Source organism: Panthera uncia (assembly GCF_023721935.1).
Source record: "Panthera uncia isolate 11264 chromosome A3 unlocalized genomic scaffold, Puncia_PCG_1.0 HiC_scaffold_11, whole genome shotgun sequence".
Taxonomy (NCBI): domain Eukaryota; kingdom Metazoa; phylum Chordata; class Mammalia; order Carnivora; family Felidae; genus Panthera; species Panthera uncia.
This window is the reverse complement of record NW_026057578.1, coordinates 83398175-83411541: the sequence shown is the minus strand read 5'-3', so window position 1 is coordinate 83411541 and position 13367 is coordinate 83398175.

Sequence of the window (13367 nt, the reverse complement as noted above, 5' to 3'; positions counted from 1 at the left end):
TTCCTTCACTGTACAGAAGCTTTTCATTTTGATGAGGTCCAAGTAGTTCATTTTTGCTTTTGTTTCCCTTGCCTCTGGAGACGTGTCAAGTAAGAAGTTGCTGCGGCCAAGGTCAAAGAGGTTTTTGCCTGCTTTCTCCTTGAGGATTTTGATGGCTTCCTGTCTTACATTGAGGTCTTTCATCCATTTTGAGTTTATTTTTGTGTATGGTGTAAGAAAGTGGTCCAGATTCATTCTTCTGCATGTCGCTGCCCAGTTTTCCAACACCACTTGCTGAAGAGACTGTCTTTATTCCATTGGATGTTCTTTCCTGCTTTGTCAAAGGTTAGTTAGCCATACGTTTGTGGGTCCATTTCTGGGTTCTCTATTCTGTTCCATTGATCTGAGTGTCTGTTCTTGTGCCAGTACCACACTGTCTTGATGATGACAGCTTTGTAGTATAGCTTGAAGTCTGGGATTGTGATGCCTCCTGCTCTGGTTTTCTTTTTCAAGATCGCTTTGGCTATTCAGGGTCTTTTCTGGTTCCATACAAGTTCTAGGATTATTTGTTCTAGCTCAGTAAAGAATGCTGGTGTTACTTTGATAGGGATTGCATTGAATATGTAGATTGCTTTGGGTAGTATCGATATTTTAGCAATATTTGTTCTTCCTATCCAGGAGCATGGAATCTTTTTCCATTTTTTTGCATCTTCTTCAATTTCTTTCATAAGCTTCCTATAATTTTCAGTGTATAGATTTTTCACCTCTTTGGTTAGATTTATTCCTAGGTATTTTATGGTTTTTTGTGCAACTATAAATGGGAGCGATTCCTTGATTTCTCTTTCTGTCGCTTAATTGTTGGTGTATAGGAATGCAACCGATTTATGCATTGATTTTATATCCTGCAACTTTGCTGAATTCATGAATCAATTCTAGCAGTTTTTTGGTGGAATCTTTTGGGTTTTCCATGTAGTGTATCATGTCATCTGCGAAGAGTGAAAGTTTGACCTCCTCCTGGCCGATTTAGATGCCTTTTATTTCTTTGTGTTGCCTGATTGCAGAGGCTAAGACTTCCAATACTATGTTGAATAACAGTGGCGAGAGTGGACATCCCTGTCTTGTTCCTGACCTTAGGGGGAAAGCTGTCAGTTTTTCCCCATTGAGGAAGATATTAGTGTTGGGTCATTCATACATGGCTTTTATGATCTCGAGATATGATCCTTCTATACTTACTTTCTTGAGGGTTTTTATCAAGAAAGGATGCTGTATTTTGTCAAATGCTTTCTCTGCATCTATTGAGAGGATAATATGGTTCTTGTCCTTTCTTTTATTGATGTGATGAACCACATTAGTTGTTTTGCGGATATTGAACCAGCCCTGCATCCCAGGTATAAATCCCACTTAGTCGTGGTGAATAATTTTTTTATTTTTTATTTTTAATTTTAATTTTTATTTATTTATTTTCTTCAATATATGAAATTTATTGTCAAATTGGTTTCCATACAACACCCAGTGCTCATCCCAAAAGGTGCCCTCCTCAATACCCATCAGTGAATAAGTTTTTTAATGTATTGTTGGATCCAGTTGGCTAATATCTTGTTGAGGATTTTTGCATCCATGTTCATCAGGGAAATTGGTCTGTAGTTCTCCTTTTTAGTGGGGTCATGGTCTGATTTTGGAATCAAGGTAATTTTGGCTTCATAGAAAGGGTTTGGAAGTTTTCCTTCCATTTCTATTTTTTGGAACACCTTCAAGAGAATAGGTGTTAACTCTTCCTTAAATGTTTGGTAGAATTCCCCTGGAAAGCCATCTGGCCCTGGACTCTTGTTTTTTGCCAGATTTTTGATTACTAATTCAATTTCCTTACTGGTTATGGGTCTGTTCAAATATTCTATTTCTTCCTGTTTCAGTTTTGGTAGTGTATATGTTTCTAGGAATTTGTCCATTTCTTTCAGATTACCCATTTTATTGGCATATAATTGCTCATAATATTCTCTTATTATTGTTTTTATTTCTGCTGTGTTGGTTGTGATCTCTCCTCTTTCATTCTTGATTTTATTTATTTGGGTCCTTTCCTTTTTCTTTTTGATCCAACTGGCTAGTGGTTTATCAATTTTGTTAATTCTTTCAAAGAACCAGTTTCTGGTTTCATTGATCTGTTCTACTGGGTTTTTGGGTTTCAATAGCATTAATTTCTGCTCTAATCTTTATTATTTCCTGTCTTCTGCTGGTTTTGGGTTTTATTTGCTGTTCTTTTTCCAGCTCCTTAAGGCGTAAGGTTAGGTTGTGTATCTGAGATCTTTCTTCCTTCTTTAGGAAGGCCTGGATTGCTATATACTTTCCTCTTATGACCGCCTTTGCTGTGTCCCAGAGGTTTGGGGTTGTGGTGCTATCATTTTCATTGACTTCCATATACTTTTTAATTTCTTCTTTAACTGCTTGGTTAGCCCATTCATTCTTTAGTAGGATGTTCTTCAGTCTCCAAGTATTTGTTACCTTTCTAAATTTTTTCTTGTGGTTGATTTCAAGTTTCATAGCATTGTGGTCTGAAAATATGCATGGTATGATCTCGATCTTTTTGTACTTACTTAGGGCTGATTTGTGTCCCAGTATATGGTCTATTCTGGGGAACATTCCATGTGCACTGGAGAAGATTGTATATTCCACTGCCTTAGGATGGAATGTTCTGAATATATCTGTTAAGTCCATCTGGTCCAGTGTGTCATTCAAAGCCATTGTTTCTTTGTTGATTTTTTGATTAGATGATCTTTCCATTGCTGTGAGTGGGGTGTTGAAGTCTCCTACTATTATGGTATTACTATCAATGAGTTTCTTTATGTTTGTAATTAATTGATTTATATATTTGGGTACTTCCACATTGGGCACATAAATGTTTACAATTGTTAGGTCTTCTTGGTGGATTGACCCCTTAATTATGATATAATGTCCTTTTGTATCTCTTGATATAGTCTTTATTTTAAAGTCTAGATTGTCTGATATAAGTATGGCTACTCCGGCTTTCTTTTGTCGACCATTAGCATGATAGATGGTTCTCCATCCCCTTACTTTCAATCTGAAGGTGTCTTTAGGTCTAAAGTGGATCTCTTGTAAACAGCATATAGATGGATCTTGTTTTATTATCCATTCTATTACCCTGTGTCTTTTGATTGGAGCATTGAGTCCATTGACATTTAGAGTGATTACTGAAAGATATGAATTTATTGCCATTATGATGCTTGTAGAGTTGGAGTGTCTGCTGGTGTTCTCTGGTCCTTTCTAATCTTTGTTGCTTTTGATATATATATATTTTTTTTTTTTTCATCTTTTCTCCCTTCAGAGAGTCCCCCTTAAAATTTCTTGCAGGGCTGGTTTAGTGGTCACAAACTCCTTTAATTTTTGTTTGCCTGGGAAACTTTTACTCTCCCCTTCTATTTTCAATGACAGCCTTGCTGGATAAAGAATTCTTGGCTGCATATTTTTCTGATTCAGCACACTGAATATATCCTGCCACTCTTTTCTGGCCTGCCAAGTTTCTGTGGATAGGTCTGCTGCAAAGCTGATCTGTCTTTCTTTGTAGGTTAGGCTTTTTTTCCCTTATTGCTTTCATGATTCTCTCCTTGCCTGAGTATTTTGTGAATTTGACTATGATATGCCTTGTTGATGGTCAGTTTTTGTTGAATCTAATGGGAGTCCTCTGTGCTTCCTGGATTTTGATGCCTGTGTCTTTCCCCAGGTTAGAAAAGTTTTCCACTATGATTTGCTCACATAACCCTTCTACCCCTATTTCTCTCTCTTCCTCTTCTGGGACCCCTATGATTCTGATGTTGTTCCTTTTTAATGAGTCACTGATTTCTCTAATTCTTAAATCATGCTCTTTTGCTTTAGTCTCCCTCTTTTTTTCTGCTTCATTATTCTCTATAAGTTTGTCCTCTATATCGCTGATTCTCTGTTCTGCCTCATCCATCCTTGCCACCGCTGCATCCATCCGTGATTGCAGCTCAGTTATAACATTTTTAATTTCATTCTGGCTATTTTTTATTTCTTTTATCTCTGCAGAAAGGGATTCTAATCTATTTTCGACTCCAGCTAGTATGCTTATTATCATGATTCTAAATTCTGGTTCAGACATCTTGCTTGTTGTTGTCCGTGTTGGTTAAGTCCCTGGCTGTCGTTTGTTCCTGTTCTTTCTTTTGGGGTGAATTCCTTCATGTCATCATTTTGAAGGGAGAAAAGGAATTAATGAGGTAGAAAAATTAAAATTAAAATAAAATAAAAAATTAAAATTAATAGATCAAATATACACACACAAAAGCAAATAAATGATGCCAGATCCTAGGTGTGTTTTGGTCTGGGTGTTGAAAGAGGCTTGATACATTAGAGAAAAAAAGGAAAAGAAGAAAAAAAAAAAAGGAAATCATTTGAAAATTTGAAAAAATGAATATACTGAAGTAGACTAAAATGAAATGATGTAAGTAAATTAGAATTTTTTAAATTTACACAAAAGTAAAAAATATAGTAGAAAAAATTAAAGAAAAATATTTTTAATAAAAATTGAAAATAAAAATGAATTTTTTCTCCTTCTGTATTCAAGAAAAAGAAAAGAAGTGTAAAAGAGAAAAAGAAAAAAAGAAAGAAAGAAAATTGAATAGATGAACCTACTAACAGATTGAAGTAGGACTGAAATTACTTTGTTTTCCTCTAGAAGTCAGTCTATGTAGTGCTTTATAGTCCATAAACTAAGCCGGTGGTGAGACTTGTGTTCTTGCAGAGCGATGTTGGCCCATTTGGGCAGGGCTCAGTGTAACAGCTCCGCTCTCCACTAGATGGCGCTGCTAGCCTACTGGGGTGGATTGTTGCGGTGCTGGTAGGTGCACCTACGTATGCGTGTGCGCAGGAGCGGTGAAAATGGCACCACCCAGCTACCCAGTCTGTTCTCCCAGGTCAGCAATCGTGCACCCGTCCTCTGTCTTCAGCTTTCGTCCACTCCCCGCTTTTTCACTCTCCGTGACCAGGCCCCAGGCAGTACCTCTCTCCCGAGTTTTGTGTCAGAGGCGGCTGTTTTCCCCGGCCCCCCAGCCCCTTACTTCTGAAGGACTGCAGCTTTGACCCGTTCCACCCCTCTGTGGGAGGGTCTCACCGAGCAATGGCCAAATGTCGGCTGCACCCAGGAACGCTTGTTGGACCCTGCTGCTCCCGGTGCCCCGAGACTGTGGCCAGGTGCCAGCCCACCCCAGAAAAAGTTCTTGAGATAGTGTAGTAGCAGTGCTTCAGGGATTATGGCAAATCACATCACACATCTGGCAACAGGCTTCACCCTTAACAACCTTGTTCCAGCACCAGCAAATGTGGCCATTTTCTGGGCTCTGCTGGGACCAGGTGGCTTTAACAGTCTCTACCAAATGTCCTTCCAGCAGTGGAACCGCTTTTCCCTGTGTGGCCCGAGAACCTCCCGGACCCCACTCTGTTCCTGAGGATTCGCCCTTCCCACCACAGCACCGCCAGGTATCGAGCTGCGGAACTGCAGACACTGTGCTCCCCTTATTTACAGGCTTAATGGAATTTAAACCCTCTCTGTTCTCCTATCTCCCTTTTTAGTTTAGTCCCTGCGGCTGTTTCCAATTTTCCACTTTCTCTCCAGCTGCTTTTGGGGAAGGGTGCTTTTCCCGTATTCTCCCCCCTTCCCCAGTCTCCGTCCTCTCTCCACCCACAAAAGCGGTTCCCTACCCTCCGCGGCTTCTCACTCCCCCAAATTCACCCCTCTGTGCCACGTACCTGCTGAATTCTCTGGTTCAGGTTGTGCAGATTGTTGTGTTAATCCTCCAATCAGTTTTCTAGGTGTGTAGAATGGTTTAGTGTTGGTCTGGCTGTATTTCATGGAAGCGAGACACACAAAAAACTTCCATGCTGTTCTGCCATCTTGGCTCCTCCTATATATACCACATCTTCTTTATCCATTCATCCATCAATGGACATTGGGCTCTTTCCATACTTTGGCTATTGTTGATAGCACTGCTATAAAAACTGGGCTGTATGTGCCCCTTCAAAACAACAAAACTGTGTCGATTTCTCAATTCTACATATTCTCCTTGGAGAAGGTCCAGGAATATCTCCTTAGCTCTTACTTCTTTGCTCATGAGTCTAAGCAGATCTTTGCCTCTCCCCTCTCTCCTTATCTTCAAACTCATATCCCAAACCCACCTCACTCTATGACCTTCTTTTTTCTGTTAAGGAACTACTCTCCTCAGAGGATCAAGACACTAAAGTCCTTCCTGAGTACCTCTTAATGCTCACCATCTTATTCAGTTGGTACGATCTGTGGATTCTTCCTTTGAAATAGTTGTGTTCATCCTTATCTCTACTACCTACCTACTATTACCTCCCATAAAGGCAAACTACAATAGTCCCCAACTGATTCCCCTGTCCTTTGAGTCACTGTCCTACAAGATCCCTCTGTGCAGGCCCCCTTTAATAAATGGATCCCATTGCCTACAAGGAAAAAGAGAAAGCTCAAATTCTTTAGTTGTTCATTTGACACAAACAGAGCCTTAATTCAATTTTCTAGACTTTCCTCAATGTTTCCACTTTCTTATTTTTTAAGAGATTTTCTACAAATGGAAGTACAATCTCATCACAGTGATCATCTATGCAGTCCACAGGCATTAATCTTTATAAACAGTAAGTCCCAGAGGGCATGATCAGGTCTTGACTTTTCTGTGCCTGCATAACACCTCAGGAGATAGTCGATTAAAATTTGTTTAATCAATTTCTTTTGAAGCATGAGTCTTCTAGATTCATTATTTGCAGTGCAGAACAATCAGATAATGAGAGAAGTGAATTTATTAATAATAAATTTATTAATTTACATTAATAAATATGATTAAACCTCTGCAAACTTTAATAATATTAATAGATATGTGTACAATAAACTTTTAGCTCATTAACAAAAAGCTTTTTTCCAAATGTAGGTAAAATTCAACTACATTTTCAATTCCAGAAAGTCTTTCTCATCCTTTAAAAGTGTTCTCTTGGTTTCCTATCCTATCTAGTTATCAGCTATTGATCACTTTCCCTGAACAATAAAAAGTTTCTTGAAAGAAGAGTCTACACTCCTACATTTTTTAAAAGTACATATCTGTCTAAGTTGATCTCACATTTCTTCACTTACCACATAGTGGACTCTCAGTAAACTTTCTTCTTTGCTCCAGTACTATAGATCTCTAACCACTAATGGGCAGTCATTCCTAGATTCCTAACTAGAACTCTAAACTCATTATTTTTTTTAATCTAAATGCGTCCTTTTTTCCCATTACTAGGCTGTTCTTCTTTTATTCCTTACACTCATCAATGAAGTGACCATCTTCCAGGTGCTAAGTCATAAATGGGAAATCGTCTGAGATTCTTTCTTCTTCTTGATTCTTCCCCCTAAGTATCTTTCAAATCTTTCTCCTACCCTTTTTCCCTGGCAAATCCTATTCATCCTTCAAGACTTCATTCAGTTATCACCATATCTAGGAAGGCTTCACAAAATAGCCCATTTCCCTTTCTTTATCTGCACATCATAGCATTCAGCACTCACTGGATGTTGAAATCATCATCTTAAGAGCTCTTTGAGGACAGAGAGTAAAACTTAGCTACCTCTTATCCAGGCACAGTTTCTGATATATGATGCACCTCTGTAAATATTTGTTCGACTGATGATTGAAATGAACTCTTACCAGCCTCACTCTCACTGGTGTGATTCTGTCATCTCTTCCCTGGATTATGACAGCAGGTTTGACTGCCACTGTTCTCCTAGCGATGTCCAATTCTATATGCCTTTCACACTGTCATCAGAATATGTTTGTAAAACCCTAATGTGAATACTTCATAGAGAGGCCCAGGGAGCAAGAGAAACAGGAAGGGAGGCTTAACTGAAAGAGTGGGCTGTTTATCCAAGGATCACTGTGACAGGAAGGAAATGACCAAACTGGGGCATGAGTCTTCTGGCCTTATGTTGACCTCATTTACAAAGGCAAGACAATCAGAAAGCTATCTTCCTTGTGTGTCAAGACACGAAAAAAAAAAAAAATCCAGGGCACCTGAATGGCTCAGGCGATTAAGTGTCTGACTCTTGATTTTGGCTCAGGTCATGATCTCACAGTTCATGAGTTTGAGCTCCCCATCGGGCTCTGTGCTGACAGTGTGGATCCTCCTTAAAATCCCCTCTCCCCCACTCTCTCTGGCCCTGCCCCACTCTTGCATACTCTTTCTCTCTCAGAATAAATAATTTTTTTAAAAAAATACTCTAAAAAAAAAAGAAAGAAAAGAAAAAAATCTACACAGTGATATCGGATTTGCCTTTCTCCTTCTGAATTACTCCTAGACCAGAGTCCATCTAAAAGGATAAGGAAAATTTTAAAAGATTCTGATATTTCTGGTTGTCGGTTGTGGAGATGAGGAGTCTAAAGAAGGAAAATAGATATTCGTGGAGGTTTCAGAGAATAGAATATTCAGGAGGTTCACTTCTGCTGCCTTTCCTTTTCCATGTTCACCCAATCAGAATAGTGAGGACATTAATACTACAAACAATCCCAAACCCCAGTGGCTTAAAATAGCAAACATTTATTTCTTGCTCACATTATAGATCCATTATGAATTGACTGTAGGATCTGCTCCGTGTTTTTGACATCTTCACTTTAGGAAGCATCCAGACTGATAGAAGAACTACTATCTGGAACCACATTATCCATAAATACATAATGCAAGCCACAAACGTGTGCCATGTGTACAATTTTAAATTTTCTAATAGCCATATTTTAAACAGTAAAAAGAAACACCATGAGTGCTTGATCATGGGTCAGTGAGAACTTGAGCTCCTGTGCCAGAGACTAGGGAGCTGGGTGAAGCCATTTCCACCTCTCCCCGCCCACATGCACCACACTGATCCACGCCAGTAGCTAAGCAGTGCCACCTAGTGGTCAGTGGAACTGCACCAAGCCCCACCCAGCTGCACCCTCCAAGCACATCCCCTAAAAAATCAGCACAAGTCTTTGCCCCTGCTGAGTGGATGGACTATAGAAGACTTCATAGTTTGAGTTCTAGGGGAAACTAGATGTAACTCCATTCAGGTTTCATTCTGTTTGCTGGTTCATTCATTATTTCAGTTTTTTTGCTTCTGTTTTTGTTTCAATTGTTTTTGTTGTCTTTTTCTTTCTTTTTCTTGGATACAGAAAGAGAAAAATAAATTTTTATTTTCATTTAATTAAAATTTTTAAGGGGCGCCTGGGTGGCTTGGTTGGTTAAGCATCCGCCTTCAGCTCAGGTCATGGTCTCGCAGTCTGTGAGTTCGAGCCCCGCATCAGGCTCTGTGCTGACAGCTCAGAGCCTGGAGCCTGTTTTGGATTCTGTGTCTCCCTCTCTCTCTGCCCCTCCCCTGTTCATGCTCTGTCTCTCTCTGTCTCAAAAATAAATAAACGGTAAAAAAAAAAAATTAAAAAAAATTATTTTTACTTTATTTTTTAATTTTTTTAAATTTTCTATTCTATTTTATTACATAAATTTTTCTAATTTTTAAATTTTTTCTTACCTTTTTCCTTTCTTTTCTTTCCCTTTCTTCTCTATCAAGCTTCTTTCAGCAAGCAGATGAAAACACATCTAGGATCTAGCTTCCTTTATTTGATTTTTGTCTTGTTTTTAATTATTTAATTTTAATTTTTTATTTTATTAATTTTTTCTTCCTCCAAAATGACAAAATGAAGGAATTCACTCCAAAAGAAAGAACAGGAAGAAATGACAGTCAGGATCTTAATCAACACAGATATAAGCAAGATCTCTGAACTAGAATTTAGAACCATGATAATAAGAATAGTAGCTGGGTTGAAAAAAAGCATAGAATCACTTTTTGTGGAGACAAAAGAAGTAAAATCTAGTCAGGATGAAATTAAAAATGCTATCACTGAGATTCAATCTTGAATGGATGGCACAATGGCAAGGATGGACAAAGCAGAGCAGTGAATCAGTTTCCAGGCATAATCTACCACCAGCCTCTGGGCTACACAGATTCCATCAGATACAAGTCAAGGTCAGAATCTTCTTGAAGCCCTTTACAGTCTGATTGGGATAAAGGGTACTTCCCACATCACCCCCATGGAGCAGAAAGGAAAATTCCATTGCACTACAACTGCTTTCCCCAAAGAAACAATCTCCCTGATATCCAACAGATCTCTTCAACTCTTTTAGATCTTCCAGATGGGAGAAGAGTAAACAGCAAAAGAACTGGCTGTTGGCCACATGCCTTTGCAACTTTTTTTCCTATGCATGCACCCAATGCTGTCAGTAGAGTTAGGTTTTAAAAGTTTTAAGTACATATACAAGTACACAAGTGTATAAAAATCACATACACCCATGGGGTGCCTGGGTGGCTCAGTTGGTTACACATCCAACTTTGGCTCAGGTCATGATCTCAGGGTTCATGAGTTTGGGCCCTGCATCAGGCTCTCTACTATCAACATAGAGCCTGCTTCAGATCTTCTGTCCCCCTCTCTCTCTGCCCCTTCCCCTACTACCTCTGTCTCTCTCTCTCAAAAATAAATATTTAAAAAAGTCATATATGCATAGGCATATATATACATATACGTGTTAGAGAATAAAATCTTTATGAACCTCAAAACCAATATATCAGTAGGGCAGAGATATTTCCATTGTTGTATCTGACCATGGAGGTTTTCCTTTATACAAAGAAAAGCCTAGAGCCCAGTTTTGTGGTTGGCTGTGGCATGACAGGAAATGTTACTGCAGCTGACAGAGCATGGGTGGTGGGTGCAGTAAGCAGGGTGTTCCTGTGAAAATTAGATAGATAACCAAAAAGTGGTAAGAAACAAATATATCCTCAGTAACAGAGCAGAATGCTTAAGCAGACAGATTCAAATTCAGACCTGGATTTGAATCTTATTAGGCCACTAGCCCAGGGGTCTTGGGTAACTTAATCAAACTTTTTTCCTTTATTTGCAAAATGGGGATGAAACTGCCTTCCATCACTGCTGTATAAACGGTGTACAAAAGTGTACAAACACATTTTTTTAAAGAGGAAAAAAATGTGTGTTATGTAGCAAAGTTCCTGACACTCATAGTTAGCACTAATTAAATTCCATCTCTTATTACGAAGAGGAAGTTTTAAGTGGGGGCTGAGCTTAAAACTCTGGGGCCAGCCAAACTGGGCTAGAACCCCCACTCTGACAATTCTTAGCTATGTGACCTTAGACAAGTTACTTTACCTGTCTGTGCCACAATTTCTTCTTCCATTAAATGGGAATAATATAGGGACACCTGGGTGGCTCAGTTGGTTAAGTGGCAACTCTTGATTTCAGCTCAGGTCATGATCTCATACTTCATGAGATCAAGCTCCACGTCGGGCCCTGCACTGACAGCTCAGAGCCTGTTTGGGATTTTCTCTCCCCTTCTTTCTCTGCTCCTCCCCCACTCATAGTCTCTGTCTCTTTCTCAAAATAAATAAATAAACTTTAAAGGAGAATAATATGGTATAAATTTCCTAGGGTTGTTATGAACATTAACCAAGTTCCTATTTGCAAAGTACTTAGAATGGTGGATGATAGCAGACCAGAAGTATTTGCTGTCATAGCTGCAGTGATCTTCCTAAGCTCAAGTCAGTGTATAAGGAGGCTCCTGACTGTGACTAACAATTATTACATTCACTAGCCAGCTGTTTATAGAGTACCTTTAAATACAGGCACTGAACTAGGTTTTAGGAGGACCTGAAAAAATTGTAAAACACAAACACTTTTCTGACCCCAAAGACCACAAACCCTAAAACAGGAAGGATGGTTAATGACTTCAACCAACATCGTCCATGACCATTGCTAAATGCCTGGTACGAATAGATGGGAGAGAAATTCAGAGGCATAAGGTCTACTAGGAAGTGGAAGGAAGTGCGAAGAGAGAGGGAATAGCTAAAACATTATGTTGGATCTTTAAGGAAGAATAAGAATTATAGAACCAAAGAGATAGGGAACAGAACACACTAGGCCTTGGAAGTGTGTGGACAAGAGGAGGTTAGCCATGCAATGGTCTTCCCAAGGACCAGTGACAGGGAAGTATGTGTGGAATGAAAGGCAGACAAAGGAAAACTCTGTTAGGGAATAGGTGAGGGCGAATTTGTGAAGGACCTTCATGCTAAGTTAGTGCTTCAATGTCTAAATAGGCAGTGGGGGATACAGATAGTTTATTGGTAGTTTTTAACTTTAATGTTGACAAAAATTACCCATATATTTTATTTAAAAAAAAAAAGTAGAAGTTCAAACATATAGCCCCCTCTGCACATGAATCAGAATATGCTCTGCATATGTAATCAGAATCCCTGAAGCTGACGCTCAGGCACATGTTCAGCGAGAGAATTCCATCGGCCATTGTGACAGAGACCAAAATTTGAAACCCACTACTAAAGAGCCCTTAAAAGCTGGATGACGAGGACACCTGGATGGTTCAGTCGGTTAAGTTCCGACTCTTGATTTTGACTCAGGTCATGATCTCACAGTTCATGGTTCAAGACCCGTGTAAGGCTCCATACTGACAGTGCAGAGCCTGCTTGGGATTCTCTCTATCTCCCTCTCTCTCTCTGCCCCTCTCTCACTCATGCTCCCTTTCTCTCTCTCTCTCTCAAAATTAAGTAAATAAAACCTGGATCATCATGAATAGCTTCAAGGGCAGAGGGCTCAGAAGAAAGGAAATTAAGATTTGTTGAGTGCTCACACATGCCAGGTGTCTTACAGTTATTTTTCCATTTAGTCCCAAGAACAATCCTGAAAGAAGGACATCATTATTCTCATCTTCAATCTTAAAAGGCCAATATTTATGTTGCAAATGCAGTAAGACACAGACTGGACATTCAAACACAAGCCCCAGGCTCCAGGACCACTGTGTTTCCCACAGTATCACATAAACCTCCCAATAAACACTCGTGCATTTTCCCCTTGATACTTAACAGCTCAAATTAAGTCAAGTAGCAAATGTGGTATCATAAACACTGCTCCCATCCTCATTGCTCTCCTCCAGTGGTGTCTAAATTTTATCTTCCCTGTGTCCTGAAACTGAGCCCAAACCACTGGGGCTATCATTTCAAGCTGAGTTTATTTTTTACAAAACAAGCTTCTCCTAACTTTCTCTTTCTCCCACCCTTTTCTCTCCAATGTCCCCTAATCCACGCTACAGAGTTTTGAAACTCTTCATTCAGAGTAGAACACAAAAATGGAACCTGAAATCTTAAATAATTCCATTTGTGGTTTTCTTTTACCCTAACGCTGACGTAAAATGGCAACAGGGGGGTATTGTCCACAGTAAGCTTCACACAAAATCCAAAGGAAATGAGGTCTATATTCTGTTTAGCTTTTTCTTTT